At 49.5% G+C, this 15,364-nt stretch overlaps 1 protein-coding gene across 18 annotated transcripts in view; it reads right to left on the minus strand.

The window, feature by feature from the left end:
• Positions 1-10,835, minus strand: part of MEGF11 (multiple EGF like domains 11) — a 384,547-nt gene extending 373,712 nt beyond the window's left edge. For 17 of the 18 annotated variants that reach the window (XM_070468652.1, XM_070468653.1, XM_070468659.1 and 14 more), the window contains exon 1: positions 10,405-10,620. The gene's annotated coding sequence lies outside the window, so the exon portion shown is untranslated. Of the gene's footprint in view, positions 1-10,404; positions 10,621-10,710 lie in introns of those variants that run through there. The other variant, XM_070468651.1, reaches the window with a different exon arrangement.
• Positions 10,836-15,364: the final 4,529 nt, after the last annotated feature.

The following is a 15,364-nucleotide window of genomic DNA, read 5'->3' on the forward strand; positions in this document are numbered from 1 at the left end:
ATTTCTATTACTAGGATTGCAGGACCATCAGCCTCACTTCTAGCATTAACTCTTTCAGACCACTGGGGGCGCTGTTTCCGAGCGCTCAACACTTGTTCTCAAGCAGGAGTTCCTTAGGCACCCAAGTATCACACTGGTGTTGTGGTTTCATTTCAGGGTTCAAGGAGTCACGCTCAGTCTGAAGACCCAGCTCTGCATCAGTGTCTGTTGTTGCACTAGAATTCCTTTAGTTGCACTCGAGTTCCTTTAATTGTCATGGGCTAATGAGAAAAAAAAAGTGGCCGCCTAACACACAAACACTTCTGTGCCAAGGTCTGGCCAGATGATTCCTCAGCATGTTGTTAAGAACAAACATTCCAGCTAAGAAAAGTACTGGGAGAGCTGAGTAACCACAGCGCATGTGGTGGAGCAAGCGACCAAAACCATGATCATGTCACAAGGGCTGATTTAGTCTTAGCACTATAACAGCATCTATCATGTGAAATTAATATTGTTAATCTGAATGTTAATGGCTTTGTAGTTTGCATTTTAATTTATGAACTTGTTTGAGCGCTAAGATTATGTATGAGTTATAAGCCTAAACTGTTGATGTCTAATTTTTTGTTTATATAGATTTAAATATTATCATATTAATAATTTAAGACAATATTAGAGGTCTGTGGGAAGCATTTTCTCCCTCTAAAATGGAACCATCTGTACACTTCTCAAGTTTTAAGACCATTGGCCTAAAAATTAATGCAGAGAACAACCTGGGGAGTAGATAGAGTCTGTAAAAATCAGGGTTATTGTTCATTTTCTTCAACAGTGGATGGGAAGAGGGGAGGTTTGGCTGAGAAGAAACTGCAGTAGGTGAAGGTTAAGTGATTTGCCCAAGGTCACTCATCGGTCAGTCTCCATACTCAGGATCCCGACCTTGGATGTCAGGGAAGTCTCAGAAATCTTAGATAAATTCCTTCTTCCTTCACTCCTGAAGCATATTATTCTGAACATTGAATATTCATATTGAATATTCATATTGACTGAAGAATAAAGGCTAATAAGTGACTTTCTCTGCATGCTGGTTCCTCTTTCCCTCACCCCAGAGCAGAGCCAAACTTTAATCCAAGTCCTGAAGAAAGGTAGATCCTATGCCAGCTCCAAGCAGAGGCTCCCAGCTCAAAGTGTTCCAAAGAGATTCAAAATAAAAGTTTTCCTGTCTATTGTGAAGGGATAATGAATGAAGAAGGTTCCACCCACAGATCTCTGCAGAGCCTGCCCCTTCCCCACCTCTGACACCAGCATCTCTGATGGATAGACACTGAGGCCAGCTCAGGGCTGGCTTCTGGGAGAAGGACTAAACCAGTTTCGAGGAGGTAGTTTGTTAGAAAGGTAGGACCTACACAGACAGAGCCCAGGAGAAGGTGAACCAAGCAGCAGGTTAATTAAGAGCTACGTTGTGCAGTGGAGAGGCGGGAGCTACAGCAACTCAGGAAAGAGGTAGATCAATGAGAGATAGCAGAGATGGAAGTCCCTAGAAGGTGGGGTGCCAGAGCTGAGATGTGAAGATTGAGTGGGACCTGGCTGAGAGGAGGGACGTGGTCATTTCAGCCAGTGGTCACAGCTGTGAGAAGATGACAGTGTTCCTGAGGCATTGAAGAAGCTAGAGATGGGCAGCCCTCACCTCCTCCCAAGTTCCCCTCCTTCTCTCCACTGCCACCTTCCTGCTTATCCTTGGACTTACCAAGGGAGTTCTCACCTCAGGGCCTTTGCACTTACTATTCCCTCTGCATTGCAGGTACCCCTTACCCCCAGATATCCACATGGCTTCCTTCCTCTCAGTCTCTGCTCCATTGTCACCATTAGAGAGGCCTTTCCTGACCACACTGCATTCCATCACCATCTATTGTAACTGGCACAAAGTATATAGTATGCTCACTTTTTACCACCTGTCTCCCCCACTTCAGTGAAAAGTCCTGAAGGCAAGGGCTTTGTTTTGTTCCTTGCTATGTTGAGTATGTGATCAATGATCAGTGTCTTCAGACTGAATGAATGAAAGGAAAGAAGAATGCTAAAACGGGCTGAAGAACACCACTCATAGCTCCTGGAGGTAGCAGAGACCTCCTCGCTATTGGTAAGTCAGCAGTGTTTTCCTTCCACAGGTGAGACAGTGGAGACACAGAACAGGAGTGGTAGGTGAGGGTGGGTGGATACAAAGGGTCAGAAGGGAGTAAAGGGAGGGCGTAGGGGTTCAGAAAAGTTGGCTCAGATCCAGCTTGATCCCACTGGCAGAACATTTTTTGCTCTTAAAGGAATCTCAGGATCCGGCTTGAGGGTGGCAGGAAAGATAGTCAAGGTATTAATAAGAAGATGAGGGATCAGGACTTCCTTGGTGGCCCAGTGGTTAAGGATCCACCTTCCAATGGAGGGGACATGGGTTTGTTCCCTGGTTGCAGAACTAAGATCCCATACACCATGGGGCAACTAAGCCCGCCAGGCCACAACTAGAGAGCCCACTTGCTGAAACTAAGACTCTGTGCAGCCAAACAGATAAATAAAATATCCCTTTTCCAAAAAGTAAGAGATCAAAACAAGCCACAACATAACAGGGGGTGGAAGGTCTTCAGGAAAGAGTCACGGTAAATGTCACAGTTTTAAAAGTCTCCTGGCACAGCAGAGAGGGCCTGAGCCTCATCAGAGATGAGAGATGGAAGGAGGAAGGGGGACAGAGCAAGTGGGAAAAAGATACTGGGATAACAGGGCACCCACAGGTCAGGAGAACATCCAGAAGATGTATGAAATGGAGCGTAGAAGAGAGAACTTGACTTTGCCCTCCCTTTGCCTCCTGCTGCTGAGTAAGCCTGGAAGCCACTTAACCTCTCCCAGCCTCCATTTCCTCATCTGTAAAATGATGACCATAATCCCAACCTCAAGGGTGGTTACAAGGCTGAGTTCAAACAGCTCCTAAAAATCACCTAAACTAGTGCCTGGCATACAGGAGGCAGGCATTCATCAAAGTGAGTCTCTTCTCCAAATTGAGGTTAAGGAAAAAAAGGATGAGGATGAACTGACTTTTCAGGTAAATAATCTTATTCCCCTTATTCCTGATTTATTAATTCAATAAATATTCACTGAAGTGCCCTGTGCTTGCAGGTCACAACTGGATACAAAGAAGGACTCGCTTTCACCCCATCTCAGACCTTGATGGCCTTACATCCAATTGGGAAGATGAGGAACATTGCAATAAAATGCTGAACAATGACCCCAGAGCGTATTGTTAAGTACCAAATTTGTGGTGTCAGCAATAACTGCTACAGAAATTCAGGGGAAGGAGAGATTGATGCTTCGCGATCACTATGGGCTCTGGTGGTCTGGGATGGTCTAATGAGGATGCAGCTCTAACCCTGGGCTTGAAGGAAAGGGTGGTTTGACTTAAACACAGAGAAAGGCAGAAATTGAAGCAGAGTCAGACGTGATAGTGAGCCGCACCACCAGGAGAAAGGATGCAGGCAAGCTGCAGAGACTTACAGGGGTCTGTTGAGGAGTTTGCACTTCATCCAGTGAGTACTGTGGGGAAAAATGTAAGGTAATGAGTGGATAAAAATGACATTTGGGGATGGCCTGAAGGAGGGAGATATGAGAAGCTGCGAAATAGCACCTCAAGCAATATAATGTGTCTGTAGCACACATTCTAGGCTCATCACCACCTCTTTAATTACTGACCATCCTGTTTGCCGAACACCATAGAATGCTCCTTCTAGCATGGTTGGCCTGCAAGTCACAACTGTTGATTTATTCTCTGGTCGTTTGTCCCCACGACCCCAAGGCACTATGGCTTGCGGCTTGGAGATCAGAGCAGGAGGCTACTGCCATCACCCAGCATGAGATAGAAAGAACCTGCACAAAGGGAACGTCTCATGCCAGAAAGAAGGACTTATATTCAAGAAACATAATGAAGAGAAAAGAAAGTCTGTGCTTTAATATTTGAAATAGAGGGAGGCAGGCATCAGAAGTGTTGCTAAGGTTTTGAGCCTAAGCATCTGGGAAGACGGTGCTGCCAACAACAAGAATGAAGAATCCAGAAGGGCAGATGGCTTGAGAGATGGGAAGACATTAGATTCCACTTTAGGCATATAGACTTTATGATAGCAGCCAGATACCCTAATAATAATAGTATCTAATCAGCAACTAGAATGTATGAGATTTGGAGACTGATGGGCCGTTCAAAGGAGTGGAAACCAGGAACTGAAGACTGGCAAGGAAGTCACTGTGACTGCCTCCCAGAGCACCAGACTATATTTGGACTGTCAAAGACAGAAAAGAGATAAGAACCCAACTTGGCTTAAGGTCCCATTTCACCACTGAGAAAAGAAAAGCAAGAGACAGTAAGCTGGGCAGAAGCTCATAACCCATCCATACTAAGATGCTAGAGTTCCAGTATGCACGATGAACCACCTCCTCTAAGAAGTCGTTTCTAACTTCTGGGGCTCCCACTGATGTTATACTCCTTATACCATGGTTGGCCTGCAAGTCACAATTATTGATTTACTCTCTTGTTCTGCTGCTGCTGCTGCTAAGTCACTTCAGTCGTGTCTGACTCTGTGTGATCCCATAGACGGCAACCCACCAGGCTCCCCCGTCCCTGGGATTCTCCAGGCAAGAACACTGGAGTGGGCTGCCATTTCCTTCTCCAATGTGTGAAAGTGAAAAGTGAAAGTGAAGTCGCTCAGTCTGTCCGACTCTTAGCGACCCCATGGACTGCAGCCTACCAGGCTCCTCCATCCATGGGATTTTCCAGGCAAGAGTACTGGAGTGGGGTGCCATTGCCTTTTCCGACTCTCTAGTTCTGTTCTCTGATTATTTGATAGTCTACATGGTCTAGACCTTACAAGTCTGCTGCACTAGATTATAATTCTTCAATGTCAGAGATCAAATCTTCAAATAACTTTCTGCTTCTTACATACTAATCAAATGCAGTTATTGAGTTAAATCATATCTAGTTTCCCAATAAATTCCCATTACACCGATGAATAAACTAAGACTCAAAGAAGTAAAATACTTTGCTCAGAGTCACAGGGCTAAGAAAGAGTACAAAAAATTAAAACCCAAGTCTTAAATGCTATAGCAGGTATTGTTGGTTGCTCCTTTCTTTTTTCCAAAAGCATTCTAATTTTTTTCATTTCTGAGACTCAACAAATCAAGATTATTTTAAACCAATTATGGTGGTCTCCTTCCCTTGCCTATGGTTGGCTTATGCATGGACATGTGACTCACAATTCAGCCAGTGAGACTTGCAGGAAAGTCTACTGAGCCTTCTGGTCAAGGTTCCCCTCCTGCCTTTTCTGCCTCTGCACATCATTGTAAGGGTGTAATACCTGGATTTGTTAGAGCCAACTTGTGACCTTGAGACCAAGAAATGATGAAAAGAATTTGTATCTTTGATGATGTGTTGAACCACTGAAAGAACTAAGCTTGGGGCAGACAGCCCACATCTGTTGTAGTAGGAGGTGCTAAGCCATAATTGTTTCAGCCAGTTGAATCCAGGTTTTTGCTACATGCACCCCTGACTGATACCCACACCAACCAAGGGCTTTTGTCACTACAGTACCTGAGCCAAGCATTATGGGAGATACATAACAAGTAAAATCCTGTTCCTTGCCCTCATTGTGCCTTTCCCAAGACTGGACCTTCAATAAGTATTCAATTTATATTTGATTAACTGATTCTCCCTTTGCTCATCAGTTATCTTTCTTCTTTTTACTCAGCTTCACTGATTATCTCTAAGTTTCAGCTTCACATTTGCACTGTGGTCTCAACATTTCTACCAGGTCCTTCCCCATCGCCTCCCCCCACCTCTAAGGATCAAGCTAAAAGCAACGGACTCACACTTCGCCCACAGAGACCATCACCAAAAGTCCGCGTTCCTAAATATTTGTTCTTTGAAATGTCTTTCTCAATTAGATCTCACCCAAATGTTTGAGAGTCAGGCTGAATTCCAACTTCCTGCTCCAGAACAGACATGTTGAGCCTGCATAATTACTGCAGCCGGCTTTATTTGCTATAAAAACATGGATTTTTTTCCTGCTCCTTCTCAACTGTAAAATAATCAATAAACAGAATCCAGATGAAAAATGCCAGCATTTAGGAGAACAATTCTTTTATAATTCTTTTCTTTTGGGTCTAATTAACACATTGGGGATAAAATGTGTTGTTACACTTACCCAACCCACTAAGGTGAAACAAATTCTCCTGCTGACATACAGCTTCACATCAGAGACACAAGTGAAACAGACAGTTTCAAAACATTTTGAAATGTTCCACAAACATCTGTAAACCTGTGAGGTGGACTTCCTCCAATGCTTGTCTGTTCAACTATTGAACTTTTTCCTCTGTCCCCTATGAACATATTATATAGATGCTGTCAAATGAAACACAGATAGTCCCATTAGCAGGAGAAGCAATCTCTCTGACTTTCTTTTAAATGAAGAAGACATGCCCCTTTGGACAATGACCACAGGGGCCATGAAAGTTTCATGAGGGGCTCTTGGAGTGGATGACATCTTTTCAATTATAACAGTGCTAAAATAAACCCCCACAGAGCCACAGGGCATCGAGTCTACATCCCAACACAGGACACCTATTTATTCCCTAATTATATTACAATATATTCTCTCTGAATATGTACTGATGAATATAAAATATTCTTTTAATTCTAAGGCCTCCTGGTGGATAAGGCAGAGGGAATCAACCTAGGCAAATTCTTGGAGTTCTTAGAGCTAAATCACAGTCTTTGTTCCAGGCTCCCTCACTGCATCATCTCAGGAAAATCACTCACTTTCCCTTGTTCTCACATAGTAGTTCTTTCATTGTGGTCCTGGCACCAAGAGCATCAGTATCACCTGGGAACTTGTTAAAAATTCAAATTACTGGGCCCACTCTGGACCTGCTGAATCAAAAATTCTGGGGGTGGAACACAGCAATCTGTGTTCAAGCAAGCGTGCTGCATTGAAGTCTGAGAAGCACTGGTCTATAAAACAGGAAGCAAAGAGCATTATTGTAAATTGAATCAGGGATAAGGGATACCTGGACTTTTCAGAGCCTGGGTTCCTTTTTGAATAACTGTCTCAAACTGCAGAGTAGGACTCCATTTACCCATCTGTACAATGGGGCTACAGCATTCACCAAGAAGCTGTGGGTGCTGGAATTTAAGAAATAAGTGGTTACCTGGCACCAGTCTCTATGGATACCTAGCAAGATCATAGTTGCCAATACTCAACAGCTCCCTCCCACCATACTGACTGGCAGAAGCTCTGCAGAGCAGTCCTCCAATGCCACGTCTAAGGTCATCACTTCAGCTGCCTCTGGGTTACCCTTGGCAACCAGGAGCCAGAGTCATGATAGCCCACAGAATTTTGAAATCCCATAGCCAGTAGCCTCAAGCCTTTTTACCTCAGAGCCTTGAACCACTAGAGAGGAGGCTCAGGATTATTCTGTTCTGTTGCCCCATTTCAGCAGTTCTTCAGACATCGCTTCTGTTCGCCTCCACTCTACATCTAGGCTTTAAGCCTGAGGATGACACCTAGAATGCCAGCCTCGTGAGGTATGGGACTCTGCCTGACTGGTTCATGGCTGTCTGCCCAGTGCCTGGCACAAAGCAAGAGCTCAAGAACTGTTTATTGACTAAGTTTTCCTAGCACAGTAAATGCCCTGTCCATAGTAAGTCCAATCATAAGCCCCAAACCTTCAAGTACCTAAAAGTTATGTTTGGAAAGGGGCAAAGAAACTATTTCAAACCCCAGGGAACAAGGAGAAAAGGGAAAAGGAAAAGCGAGAGCCTGAATATTTCCCAGCTGAAGCACAGCCCTCAGCCAATTGCTCACCTTGAATCTGGAACTAGGAGACTTCTGGACCAGGACTCTTTCCGAGGTGGGGCGGCGGGGTGGGGGGGGGGGGGGAATGTCTTTTGTTTTTGCATATTAGAATTCTTGTGCAGGAAAGGCAGGAGCTGGAGGATGATAAGGCATTGACCACAGGTTCTGGGCGTGATTTCTAAGCAGTGGGTCTTCTAACTGCCCTCCTGTTTCTCACTCAAAGGCCAGTTCTCACTGGTCCTGACTCCTCTGTCTTTTGACCAGACACTTAATAAGAGCTTTTCTACCCTCTCAGGACTCCAGCCTCGTGCCCAAGCCAGGTGATCCTACTCCCTCAATTAGAAATCTACCCAAGGCTCAATTCCAAACCCTCCTTTCTCCAGGGACCACCCTGGGCCCTCCCCCTCCAAACAGTGATTTCACTTGGGAAGCCTGGACTCCCTCCCTTGGCTACGAAATAGTGACTCTTCTTTCCCTGTAGACTGCACATTATGGGACTGGGCAGAGTCTTCAGAGCTCTCTTTACCCCCAGACTTCAGTGCAGGCACAGGATAGATACTGGACCAACTGTACCTAAGTGATTTGTCCTGGGGGGTGATCGGAGCCCAGCACCTAACAAGAGACCAGCCCTCTGACCTCACGCACACCGAGTCCTGCAGCCTGCAAAGGGCTTACAGTGGCCTGGCTGGTAACACTCGCCGGGCGCTGAGAAAGTGCTAAGGACAGCACAGAGTGCTGGGGGGAGGGGGGGATCCCTGAATGAGGAGTCAAGAGACCTGGTTTACCGTTCCCTTACACCCTTAACTAGCTATAAGCGAATCCTTTCAACTTCTCTGGGCCTTCGCTTGCAGATCTGTGAATTGGGAGGAAGAGGTGGAGCCTGCAGTCGTGGATCTTGAATCTCTAGCGGCTTAAAGAACGTGTGAGCAACGCAGAGAGCGGGATGCGCACTAGGGGAAACCCGCCAAAGGAGCTGAGGATGGGGTGACGGTGGATTCGACGCCCTCGGGGACCCCGCCCAGCTGGCAGGGGACAAGGGCAGAGGGACCCTCTCCAAAAAGCCCCAGCTCTCAGTCCCACGAAACAGGCTCTAAACCCTTCAAAAACCTCTCCAACAGCACTCCGACAAAGAGGGCTGCGAAGCCGGGGTCCCGCTAGCTCCGCAGAAGCCCAACTGGGTTGAGTCCAGCCTCCCGGACTCCGGGAACCGAAGGACTCGCGCCCCGGGCAGCTCGGAAAGACGCCCCCCGCAAGCCTGCGCTTGCCGTCACCTGGCCGGAGCATTAACCCATGCTTTCCCGGCAGAGCGCAGAAGGGGCGCTGATGTTCCGGCCCGAGTACCCTGGCCAGAGCGAGCTGAGATGGCCCGGAGCCCAAACCACCCAAAGGCCTCCTCCAACCTGCCCGAGGCCTCGGGCTTTGCAGGCCCGGGGGGATAGAGCTGGAGATCCTGAAGCGGAGACAGTTCGAAATATTTTTCTAAAGAACACGACCACAGGAGAGGGAGTCAGACCAGCCTCGCAGCGCGGGCTAGCGGGGACGGATCCCGAGAAGCGGCTACCCTAGGATGGAACCCACGAGTCCAGGTCGGGAGAAAGAGCCGGGGCTCCAAGAACCGTCAAGCCAAGGCTCCGCGCTCCCAGGTTCCGGTCGAGGGGGCGGCTCCGTCCCACACACGAACGTTGAGTCCCCAGCGGAACGTTTTTGTATATTTTTCGTCGTATTTTTTCAAGCAAATCAGGGAAATAAACCAAGTGCAGGGGAAAAGCGTCTGCGTCTGCTGCTCCAAGGGGCCACAACCACCAACTACCCCCATCTCCAACACCACCCCCCAAGGCTGGGCGAGAAGTTGGGAACTTCGGCACCGCGCTCCAGGCGCGCACTGGCAGTGATGCGCTTCTCTCAACTTCGGGATCTGGGGTCACGGCCGCGGGCAGTAGGGACCTCCGCGGAGTCGACCCGGACTTGCCCGGGTCGGGCGTCCGGGAGTTCCCCAAAGAGAGTCGGGACTCCGGGACGAGAAAGGAAGGAAACAGACGTTCGGTTTCGCGCCTCCAAAAAGCAAAAGTGCGCATGGCACCTGCCGGGGCTCGGCTACATTTAGCTAGGCTCAAGGCTAGCCACGGCGAGGGATCTGGCCGCGCCCCGCAGGCTTTGCGCGCGGACCTCGGCGCGCCCGGGGCCGCTCGGTGGTGGGAGTCCCCAGATTTAGAGGCGGGCAGGCGCCCTCCCCGGGACAACCGCGCCGCGCCGCTGCGCTAGGGTCTTCCCCCGCCGCCGGTGCTGCGTCCCGACTGCGGAGAGAAAGCCCGCGCCGGGGCGCCCCGCGTCCTGCCCGGACCCCTGGCATTCTATCCACACTCACCTCCTCCCGCACCGAACTCGGCTTCCGCAGCCCGGACCCCGGCTGAGCACCGGGGGTCCACGGAGCCGGTGGAAAGTTAGTCGAGGGGATGCAAAGCCCCCTCCCCGGGGTCAGAACCTCCCAGCCCCCGGCCCTGTGTGCCCCCAGCGCTCCACGGCTCCGCGTCCTCGCCGTCCCCGCCCAGCCACCTACCTGCTTCGCGGCCCGCCCGGGGCTCAGCCGGCCAGTTGCTGTCCTGTCCTCCGGAGCCCGAGCCGCGCCGGAGCGCCGGGCCAGGAGCCGGAGCTGCTGGCAGTCCAGAGCCGGCCGGCGAGCGGAGGGAACGGCGAGCGAGAGAGCGAACAGGCGGGCGGCTGGAGCCGCGGCTGCTGCTGCCGCCGCCGCCACCGAGCCAGCCCCCACCCGCTCCGTCCCTCGGTCCCTCCTCCCTCCTCCCCTCCCAGCCTCCCTCCTCCCTGCTCGCGGCTCCCTCCCTCCGATGTCTACCCCCACCCCCACCTCCTGCCTCTTTTTTTTCCTTCTCCCTCTAGGTTCCTCTCCGACCCTGCTCTCTCGATCTCTCCCGCTTGCTCTTCTTCCTTCTTGCGTCTCTCTCTCTCTCGCTTTCCTTCGGTTTCCTTTTTCTCCGATTCAGCCTTTCCGGACCTCCCTTCTCACTCCCGCCAACAACCCCCCCCCCCCCCCCCCAGCTTCCCGTTCTTTCACTCTTCTCTCTCCTTTTCCTCTTCTCTCTCTCTAACCCCTTTCTACCTCTTTTTACTATTTTTCTCCTCCTTTTAACCTTTTCCCATCTTTACCCTCCTCTCCCATCCCTACTCAGAGTGGCCTGCCAGGCGCCTGAGTCTTTCAGCTCAGGTCGGGGAACCCCACCCCCTGGAGGGGGGACGCCCCTGGGGGTCGCGCTGTTAACGGGCTGAGGAAGGGGAGAGAGGGCCGAGCCAGGGCCAGAGACGAGGGCTTGAGAAACAGCTGGGCCGGGGGGAAGCTAGAAGGCCAAGAACTCGAGACAGTCAGGACTCAGCTGAGCCGCAAACTGAGACGGAGAGACGAGGGCAGGGACCCGCCTTGCTGAGGTCTGCCCCAGAGGCAAGGCCTAGACCATCACTGCTCCTCGTGGTCCGGGAAGGGCTCCTCCACTGAACCCCAGAAAGCGGGCGCAGGGGAAGGGCCGCCGGAGGCCTCCCACTCCTTCCAGTCTCTGCCTGGTCCAGGCTCCCAAGGCCACCAGGACAAAGCCTTCTCCCTCCAAGAGCGCCTTTGGCCACTTCACTGCCCCGCAGCATTCCTAGGGGGTCTAAGACAGGAGGAAGGGGAGGTCCTGGTTTGGAAGTGACAAAGGTGACAAACGCCTTCTTCCCACCCACCCCGTCTCCAAGCAATGGGGAACTTAACCAACCACTCCTGCTTATCAGGGGGAGAGGAGCAGAAAGGTGCTTTGCTGGTGTGGTTTGTCTCTTTTTCTCCTTGAACTACCACAGACCAGGAAGGCCCAGATTGGAAAAAGGTGTTGTATACCCCTCAGGAGATTGCTTTATTATTATTTATCTATTTTGCAGCATGTGGAACTTCCCTGACCAGAGGACAAACCCACACCCCCTGAAGTGGAAGCACAGAGTCTTAACCACTGGACCACCAGGGAAGCCCCAGGAGAATAATTGTGTGTGTGTATGTATGCATAAAGCAGACATATTGTCTGAGGCTTTAGGAAATGCATGTCTATACATGTGTCTGAGCACCTAGCCCTCTCAGGTCAACTATTGATAATGGACTTAATTCCAGGTCTGTTGGGGCAAGTCCCACCCCTAGAAGTTTTTCCAGGCGCTACCCCATTTCAGCCCAGTGGGGTCCGGAGAGGAGACGCAGTGTCTCGGTTCCCATGGAACCTCTTCTGCAGCTCAGCTCTGTCAAGACAGGATCACATTTCTCCTCATTTCATCCCTGATTAACGGGGCCAGAACTTGTCCCCCTTCAGTACTGTCCCTTCCGTGGTACCATCCAGGCAAAACCCCACACAAATACCACCTTGAGTTCCCTGCCGTGGGACATCAAGTCAAATAAAGAAACCCCTGCCTGGGCCTCTGTTGTTCACATCACACAACCAGAAGAAGCGTCTGGTCGGGGTTTGGACTATGTTGAAGCCAGTGAGACACACCTAGGGCACAAAATTCAAGGATGCACCCAGTGTCTGGGTCATGCAGTCAAATCCGAGGGCTGTCACCAACCAGCTGTGTCACCTGGGTCCATCACCACCCCTCTCTGGCCTTCCATTTCTCCACCTGATTCTGAAGAGGCTGAAACATGTTCTCTAAGGGTTTCTTCAGCTCTGAGGGACTCCAGCTTGTGGGTAGCCGAAATGCCACAGGTTAAAAGAATGGGTTCTAACTTTCTGGGTTTTTATTCCTGCTCCACCACTTACTAACCGTGGCATTGGACAGCCACTTATCCTCTCCAACCTCAGTTTCCCTATCAGTAAAATGGGAACGATGATAATCCTGTGAGCCCTGTGAGGAATAAACCAAATGCTACATTTAGCAGTACACGGTAACTGCTAGCACTACTAGCAACTAATATTACACAAGGTAGGTTTTCAAATATCTTTTCTTCATATTCCCTTTTGGATTATGAGTTGCAACTGCCACCTTCTCAAACTTCAGTTCTAACAGGTTTGGGGAGATTCAGTTCTTCCTACACCCCACTCAAGAAGCAAATGCATGGGAAGCAACCCACTTCCCTGTCTCTCTCACGCACACTCCCACACTGCCTGGTGTGAGCTGCCTGGCTGAGGGTTGCTGGGCCCTCCACACTGGGCAGAGGATTGCCTGATTTTCTGCCATACTCTAAAAACCCACACGGATCTATAAAGCTGCACCTTCTCCACCCAGCTGGCAGGCTTCCAAGGACACATGTCCCAACAGAGCCAGGAACACTTTTAGCAAACATCTCTGAGGGTCGCCTCCGGGTCATGCTGGAGCCCGCCATCGCATCATTCATTTGTCAGTCCCTGAGAGTCTGCTTATGGGAAGGACTGCTGTGCACCTCCTATTGTATAAGTTTCAATCCAACTGCAACAAGTTTATTTGGGAAGTTATGACAACACCTAGGACCAGTCTATTCATCTGAACGCATAATGGAAAACAAAAGTCCACTATTTGAAGCTATAAGCCTTGCTCTCTAAAAGCTTCCACTCTAACAGGGGCAAGATGACATAAGACAGAAGAGTTGACTGAGATATCTGAAAGCAGGAACGCTGGAAGCAGCTGCTTGAGTTCAAAGCCTAGCCCCTTCACTTGTCAGCTATGTAATCTTGAGCTGGTTACTTAATCTCTCTATGCCTCAGTGTTCTCATCTGCAAAATGGGAATGATAATGAGGTAAGTACTGCTATCACCCCCATCTCAAAGAGGAGGAAACAAAGGTTCAGAGAGAAGAATTCCTTGGCTGAGAGTCACCCAGAAGGTAAATGGAGCTCAAGCAGAATTAACTTCATAGTCCTTGCTCCCACCCTCCACCTCCTTCCCCCAGCCTCTCTAAGCCTTCTTTCTACAGGGTTCTAGAGTATCTCTTCCCCAGGGAGGTGGCATCTGAAGCCCAGTTCCATTTCCACCTCTATACCCTTCAGCGTGGACAGTGGTGGGAGGTAAGGTGGTCAAAATTCTGGTGACCAAGACAGGTGCTCCTCCTCCTCAGAAGTAAGTAGAAGGGTAGGAGGCTGGGCAGAATGTCCATGCTCAGACCATAATGGTCCACACCTTCCCTTTGCTCAAGTTTGCAGGAAAATCCCTTCATTTTCCTTCCTTCTCTCTCCTTTCTTTGTTGAGGGGTCCCTTTTCCCCCACTCCCTCTTCCTACAGAGTTCCAGTTCAAAGTCCCAGGAAGAGCATCCAACACACGCCAGAGATGGCTGGAATCTGTGAATGGTGGAAAAATTGTTGGAACTTCTAAGATCTTTTAAGCCCTCAAGTGACATCTGCCATATTCAAGCACTTGAAAAAAAAGTCTATCTTCCCACTAGACTCTAAGGTATTTTCATGTCTATTACATGTCTATAACAAAGCCTCACATCAGGCCTTGCCTTGTAAAAAGAATAAGTAAAAACTAAAGACTGGGACTTCCCTGGTAGCTCAGAGGGTAAAGAATCCACTGCAATGCAGGAGACTCAGGTTCAATCCCTGGGTCAGAAGGATCCCCTGGAGAAGGAAATAGCAACCTACACCAGTATTCTTGCCTGGTAAATCCCATGGACAGAGGAGGCTGGCAGGCTACAGTCCATGGGTCACAAAGAATCAGACACAACTGGGCAACTAAGCATGCGATAAAGGCCTTACAAGAGGTAACTTGCCCAAGTTCTCATAGCTAGAAAGTGACAAAACCCAAATTTGAACTCTAGCTTTTTCAAAGCTCTATCATCCATGCTACAGTGTCTCTCACTGCAGGGCTGGGGCTGGAGTGAGGCAAGCAAAGGGCCAATTCTACCTTTGCAGAACCCTGAGAAAAATCTACCTTTGGATACTTCCAAAGAATTAGAGGGGACCGTGGGGCCCCTGCATCCTAGCCATTGACAAGGTACAAAGAAGAAACTGTGGAGCAGGCAGGATGTAAGGCAACTCACCAGGCTTACACCTGCTCACATGACACGCAATAACAGTCCGCCCAGCACATCCTCAAAAAGACCTGCACACAGTGATCCTGCCCGGGACACAACTTCTAAGAGCTAGCAACTCAACACACCTACGTGCATACCAACAGAACCCAAAATGCCCACATGGGCGGATGGTACAATTCCTGCACTCACTTAAAAACAGGGGAGAGGACTTCCTTCATGGTCCAGTGGTGAAGAATCTGCCTGCCAATGCAGGGGATACAGGTTCGATTCCTAGTCTAAGATCCCACATCACCTGGACCAACTAAGCCCATGCGCCACAACCACTGAGCCTGAGCTCTATAGCCCACAATCCGCAACTACCGAGCCCGTGTGCCCTAGAGCCTGTGCAAAGTCATGGCAGTGAGAAGCCCGTGCATTGTAACAAAGCAGCCATAATAAATAAATACATCTTAAAAAAAACAGGGGAGGGAGGTGGAGACTCAGGAAAAATTCTAATGAAATGACTCTTTTTCACAAGCTTTTTATGAACCCACAACCACCAATCGAAGAA

The sequence above is a fragment of the Odocoileus virginianus genome, chromosome 6 (genome assembly GCF_023699985.2).
Source record: "Odocoileus virginianus isolate 20LAN1187 ecotype Illinois chromosome 6, Ovbor_1.2, whole genome shotgun sequence".
NCBI lineage: Eukaryota > Metazoa > Chordata > Mammalia > Artiodactyla > Cervidae > Odocoileus > Odocoileus virginianus.